The sequence below is a fragment of the Limulus polyphemus genome, unplaced genomic scaffold (assembly GCF_000517525.1).
Source record: "Limulus polyphemus unplaced genomic scaffold, Limulus_polyphemus-2.1.2 Scaffold886, whole genome shotgun sequence".
Lineage (NCBI taxonomy): Eukaryota > Metazoa > Arthropoda > Merostomata > Xiphosura > Limulidae > Limulus > Limulus polyphemus.
Window position 1 is genome coordinate 343,800 of NW_013666496.1, and position 7,380 is coordinate 351,179.

At 35.0% G+C, this 7,380-nt stretch overlaps 1 protein-coding gene across 2 annotated transcripts in view; it reads right to left on the reverse strand.

The window, feature by feature from the left end:
- LOC106461045 (protein ABHD14B-like) overlaps positions 1–6,627 on the reverse strand; it is a 30,126-nt gene extending 23,499 nt beyond the window's left edge. The window contains exon 1 of one of the 2 annotated variants that reach the window (XM_022387870.1): positions 6,495–6,627. The gene's annotated coding sequence lies outside the window, so the exon portion shown is untranslated. Of the gene's footprint in view, positions 1–2,335; positions 2,501–6,494 lie in introns of those variants that run through there. The other variant, XM_022387871.1, reaches the window with a different exon arrangement.
- Positions 6,628–7,380: the final 753 nt, after the last annotated feature.

Below are 7,380 nucleotides of genomic sequence, written 5' to 3' on the forward strand. Positions count from 1 at the left end.
CTTAATTACAAACAAACAAACTTAATAAAGACTCCTTTATCTGCAATGTTATTTTTGTTCTCTCCTGAGCAGAGAATGTGGAAGTCTTTCCCGCAAGGTGTCGCGTTACACGTTTTGTTGAAGTGTATGTAAGTACTCGAATTATTTCCTTCGTTCGTTGATTCGAACTGCTAGGTGGCGTACTTTGGAACTAATATAAACCTGTTTACAACAAGTACATGTAAATACGTAAATAACGTACGGCCCCTATATGGAAATAGTAGACTAGAGGGAAGATAGCTAGTTAACATTATTCATTACCAAGATTTGGGCTACTCTGTACCAACGAATAGTGTGATTGACCGTAACATTATAACGTCCCAAGGCTGAAAGGGCGAGCATGGTCGAAGACGGGTTACCTTAAGCCTGGCCCGGCATGGCCAGGTGGTTAGGGAGCTCGACTCGCGATCTGTGGGTCGCGAGTTCGAATCCCCATCCCACCAAACATGCTCGCCCTTTCAGCCGTGGGGGCGTTATAATGTGACGGTTAATCCCACTATTCGTTGGTAAAAGAGTAGCCCAAGAGTTGGTGGTGGGTGGTGATGACTAGCTGCCTTCCCTCTAGTCTTACATTGCTAAATTAGGGACTGCTAGTGCAGATAGCCCTCGTGTAGCTTTGCGCGAAATTCAAACACAAACAAACCCTAAGCCTTCCGCTCTGCAGCCTCGTACGTTAATAACGTAAATATAGGTATACATGAATTGAAACATAAAGTACAATATTTTACAACATCGATGTTAATATGCTCTCCAAATCTTGTAAATTGCTGTAAAAACTAAAGGAGGAACATTATTAGGTTGTTGATGATTGAGTATCTAGTAAAACACAACCAGCTATATGTGAATTTCTTGATCCAAAAGACAATAGTGTGACGAAGACTTCGTATAACGGCTACTAGATGACGAAACATCTATATATTTGGAAGAACGCTTTACGTAAGGCAAAAGTATGATGCCGCAACGTTAAAAATAATTTTCAAAATAGCACCAGGCTAGTTGAACAAGTTTAGATGTTTTGGTGGTATTCTACGCCACCATCTTCGCTTTTCACGTTATGGTGTTTTTAGTTTATTTAACTTATGCACAAGTGCCATCATTTACCATGTTTATAATACTCTATTCCATGGCCAGAACGATTACTTATCCTTTAAATTTACAGAAATTGACGTATGAGTGAGCATGGAATGGGTATCAGAAGGTCCAAGGTTCGTACCTCGATGCTGCTGAGTATGTTCCACACTTTCCGCTGCGAACGCTTTATAAAAGTAACATTGTGGCGGCGGGTGTTGCTGACTGGTATCTCCAACTGTGGTCAATAGTTCAAATTCAGGGACGACTATACCTAAACCCTAGGGGTATCTGAGCTCATCGTTTCGTCCACTTATCTAATAGCATATCGTTCAGGCTGAATATTTTAATTTCATAAACTAATCTTAAATCTAGGCTATCAAACCATTTTTACTCACTTAATCTTCATATTCGTTACCAAGTTTACGGCCACAGCAAATACAAATTATTTAAACAGGCTATGCATATCATGCATCACAGAATATATTTTTTAATAACCTTAGTTTAGTTTTAGATATTTTAATACATGATTATTTTATGCTAAAGTTGCTGGGTTTTTTTTTTTCACAATTACCTTCAGTTTCTGAAAAGAAAAGTACATTATAGTTTATATTTACGGCAAAGCTACTAAGGCCTTAATTACGAATTATTGGCCAGAGGGAAAGCAGCCAGTCAACAACACCATACCACCCATGATACAAGCTGAGGGATTGACCCTTACTCTCACAACGCACCTGAAATAGCTCCGAAATCCGGAGTTTTACCATGAGGTCAACACACACGCCCCTACATGCTAACTACCTACGATTTTTCATTGCGTGGCCAACAAAAGATAAACTGTAGTACTTGTTTCCATGAGTTACGACCTGATAATTCTTTAATCAATAAGTACTTTTAAAATCTTACACAATTATTTTTTCACTGGTACTATATGCTTGGCGATATATGATACTATTATTGAGAAATAATCCTTGAGAACGTTACACACTATCAGTTTCGAACTATTGACTTTATTCAACTACCCGTATTACCTACAATACTTTTTGGAAAGTCATATTTGCTCAAAAACATTTTGGTGTTTACATATTACTTATACTAGTGATTTTATAAGCTAGATGAATTGACATGCTGGTGTAAGTTGCCTTCAAATTATATGGAATAAAACTACTGAAATTAAAATATAAACCAGTAAATATATTTTTGTGATAGGCTTCACAATCAAACTTACCATTAGTGTTACATATCACTGTAATAGGAAGCGCCAGTTGATGTTCTTCTGTGAATTTTAAACCAGTAATTAAGATACTTCAAAAGTGTTCTGGATCATTAAATACGACAATAGTATCATCAAATTACCCTCGATAATATATAAGCTTGAAACTCAAGGGACAAACTCTCAACCACTGTTAATGACGACAACAAAAGAACGAGGTGGCGCTAACCTTGATCCAACTACTACTCCATTAATATGATAACGTTATTAAACAAGAAACGAGATCGCTTGATAGCAAATATGAAAAAACATAATTTGAAAATTGATTCACTGTTAGTTATAATGTCTCCTTTAAAGTAACATTAATGTACAGGTTTCACATCAAAACTAGCACAATGAACATCCTTCACAGTTCTCTCATAACATACCGTTCAGGCTGAATAGTTCGATTTCATAAACTAATTTTACATCAAATCTTCTTTCATACGACATAATTCTTAAACTCATGAGTGAAAGAAAAGGAGAATGTGTTACAATATGCCAACCACACCACATCCGACATATCTAGTGCCGCAGAAACCTTTCGCTCAATACCAGGGCTCAACATTTTTCTTTTTTTAGTTTCAATAAGTAGTTTTGTAATTTAGTTTATCTAGTTTTTGTAGGAGATATTTTCAACATTAACAAAGTTTGTTGTATTATTCAAAATATTCTCCAGTTTAGAATTATAATATACATATTCAACATAGCTATACCATTTTGTTTATAAGGTTTCATTATAACTATTTCTACCTGTGTTTCTTAAGGCTGTTAATTATTCTTTATTAAGATTAGCAAGCTTATATTAGCAGAGTTATAATAGTTAAAAACAAGATGATTTTGTTTGTTGTTGCAAAGCTACACAATTTGCTATCTCTACTCACAGTAGGTATTAAAACTCGAACTTTAGCGCTATAAGCCCCCAAACTTATCAGATCCAAAATAGGATAATAATGTAATTTTATTCCCAGTGCTATCAAATGATTTTCAAACTCCAGATTGTATGTTTTGTTTTGAAATTCGTCGGAATAATTATTCTTGTTCAAAAGGCAAAACATGATTTTCAAATATAAGTTTCAAAGTAAAAATTACACATTTTGAACGAGCACATAAGAAAATTCAATGACGTCACAAGTCCTATATAAAATCTACAAATTTAAACCAAAATAGGGATTTTAGTAAGATGTTTTTCAATGTGGTAAAAATAGGACCATTTTAGGCCTCTGTGAATCCTTATAGGTATGTGCTACGTGTTCATGTATTTCTTTTTTTTTTACTATAACCCCATGATATATGATTATTACTATCTTCCCCGTTTTCCGCATCTAAGAAAGTAAAAAGAGAAAATGACGTCATTACTTTTTAAAGTAAATTGTGATTATACACAGATATTATATGAAATTAATTATTATCATTTTTGATAGTATAGGCACGTGCCTAACGTGTTTCCTTATCTAATAGGATAATAAGCATCTATCTCACGTGTTGACTTGTGCTAGGAAAACAAGCACATATCTGAATTGTTGACACGTCTTCTATTACAAACACCTACCTGACGTGTTGAAATATCTGCTAGGACAATAAGCACCTACCTGACGTGTTGATATATCTGCTAGGACAATAAGCACCTACCTGACGTGTTGGTATATCTGCTAGGACAATAAGCACCTACCTGACGTGTTGACGTGTTTTCTATAACAAGCACCTACCTGAGGTACGTGTGTATTATACTAGAAATATGCCAACAGGTTAGGTACGTGTGTATTATACTAGAAACATGTCAACAGGTTAGGTACGTGTGTATTATACTAGAAACATGCCAACAGGTTAGGTACTGGTCAGGTAAGTCAACAGGAGCCTCATATTTCAGTAGACATGTTAATATCTGAGATACATGCATGTTACCCTGGGAACAAACGTGCCAACACGTCACACAGGTGCTTATTACATTGGTATACGTGCCAACTTATTAGGTATATGCTTGGTACGCTGGAAGACGTCAACAGATCAGGTCACTGTTTGTAAAAGAAGACATGTCTACAGGTCAGGTAGGTGCTTGTTATAGAAGACACGTCAACACGCGACCTTTTGACATGTTTCTAGTATAATACACACGTACCTAACCTGTTGGCATGTTTCTAGTATAATACACACGTACCTAACCTGTTGACATGTTTCTAGTATAATACACACGTAACTGACCTGTTGACATGTTTCTAGTATAATAAGCACGTCCCTGACCTGTTGACATGTTTCTAGGGTAAAAGCAAGTACCTGGACATGTTTCTAGTATAATAAGCACGTATCTAACCTGCTAACATGTTTCTAGTATAATAAGCACGTATCTAACCTGCTAACATGTTTCTAGTATAATAAGCACGTATCTAACCTGCTAACATGTTTCTAGTATAATATGCACGTACCTGGCCTGTTGACACGTTTTTAGTATAAAAGCACCTATCTAACGTGCTTACATGTTTCTAGTATAATAAGCACGTATCTGACACGTTGATATGTTTCTAGTAAAATAAGCACGTATCTAACCTGCTGACATGTTTCTAGTATAATACGCACGTACCTAACCTGTTGACATGTTTCTAGTATAATAAGCACGTCCCTGACCTGTTGACATGTTTCTAGGGTAAAAGCAAGTACCTGGACATGTTTCTAGTATAATAAGCACATTCCTAACCTGCTGACATGTTTCTAGTATAATACGCACGTACCTGGCCTGTTGACACGTTTTTAGTATAAAAGCACCTATCTGACGTGCTTACATGTTTCTAGTATAATAAGCACGTATCTGACACGTTGATATGTTTCTAGTAAAATAAGCACGTATCTAGCCTGCTGACATTTCTGTATTATAATAAGCTAGTATCTTACCTACGGATATGTCAACTGAAGCATTAAACACGTGCCTTCCATTGGGACTTTGTGATAATTTAAAAAGCACGTGTAAGACTCATGACTTGTGCAATATGATAACAAGCACGTGTATGACGTAGTGTCTTGATTTGATTCAATTGCTGAAATAATATGATAATTGTGTATGTGAAAATAACCTTACAAAAGATCATGTTTATTAAATATGATTATGAAATATCAACTCAGCAATTTATATACATTTATCATCAATCATATTAAGTAACTAGAATGCTCCTTAGTCTATAAGTACATAAAATTGACTCATAGGGTAATTTGGAGCTTCTCATAATCTTATTTATCTCATGTGTGTATTATATTCATAGTTTCATATATTTATTCTCGTAAATTTTGTGACAATACCATCTCAGTTTCTGTAAATATAGAAGAAAACAGCACATTTACACAATTTGATCAACAACATAAGCATTGTGAGCATAACCGTATAATGTCGTTTTTAAGTGTTGGATCTAAAGAAGTATTTATTGTATAACGTTTGTAATATCTGGCCACTCGTCTTTGTATTTTGAGATTCTTGGTCCAAAGAGTAGATATAAAACTTATAACATGTTATGATATACTTTTGTCGTGAGTATGAAAATATATACATCATAGATGGCAGGTTGGTAGGTTTCAGGTTAGATAGCTTACAACATGAAAAATATCTTTTTTTTATTGTTAAGCACAAAGCTAAAGAATTGGCTATCTGTGCTGTGCCAACCACGGGTATCGAAACCCTGTTTTTAGCCTTCAGACGTACCGCTGAGCCACTGGGAAACAACATGAAGAGTAAAAATAATTACAAATATAGAACTTTAGAGCAGAAGTAGCACTAGTGAGCCACTGGGAAACAACATGAAGGGTAAACAGAATTACAAATATAGAACTTTAGAGCAGAAGTAGCCCTAGTGAGCCACTGGGAAACAACATGAAGGGTAAACAGAATTACAAATATAGAACTTTAGAGCAGAAGTAGCACTAGATAGAATTTACTTTGAAACGCTTTATAACGTAATTTGATATCTGTAAGCTCACAAACTGCTTAATATTACTGTAAAGACTAGGTGGCGTTAGAGGTTTAAAATAACCCATCACATATTGAGGCTATAAAATAAAAAAGAAATGTGGCTTGTAGGGTTGTATATTGTAAACTATCTTGAACATGTTATCTATTATAAGCAATGTCAAAACAAAATCATGATGTACTCACCATGTTAGTGGTAATGAGTTACAAAGGTGTGCTATTAGATGTAAAAGAACATAGCCTGGTTTGGAAAGGTCTTTTGTGGAGTACAGAAATCCAACTTAATAATGGTGTTTTGTTTGCGGAAACTTTAGTTGATACAAAGCTATAGTGGCTTTGGTGAAGCCAACAGTTGTTATGGAACTCGAGAATGATCGCACCAGTAATCGAAACGTCGTACGTGTTCTAGAAAATACTCTTCCTCAGTGTAAAAGCTGTAAATTGTAATAAAATATGTAGTTAATAAACGAAACATGGTTGATTAAAACGTTAATAGCTGTCATTTTGAGAATTATGACGTGATAAGTACGATAAGGTTTGTTTCTTTGTTGTTAAGCACAAAACTACACAACAGACTATTTGTGATGTGCCCTCGGCGAGTACTGAAACCCTATTTTTAGCTGAGCTACCAGATCATTGGTGCCAAAGGTTCTGATTTATTTGTTTTTAGTTAAAACATACGGTATATTTAATATAAAAATATATACCATTATTATGTTTAGTTTAGTTTCTTGATTCAGTAAGACGAACATTTTTGGTTTTGTTATTAACGCACAAAGCTAAATAATTGGGCTATCTGTGCTGTGACCACCGTAGGCTCCGGGACTCGAATTTTAGCCCACAAGATTACCGCTGAACCAATGAAAAATAATCATGAAATAAATTTTATTCATTTGCTAAAAACATTTCAATGAGAACTATTTACTAATAAAAAAAATCATTGTTTAAATTAATACTTATTTGCACAATGGGCGAGGGGCTAAGAAAATAATTCTAATGAGGCGAAAATCAAAGAACAAAAAGATCAGGGAAAATCCAGAAACAAGAAAACAAATGCAGAAGCGACAGTTGA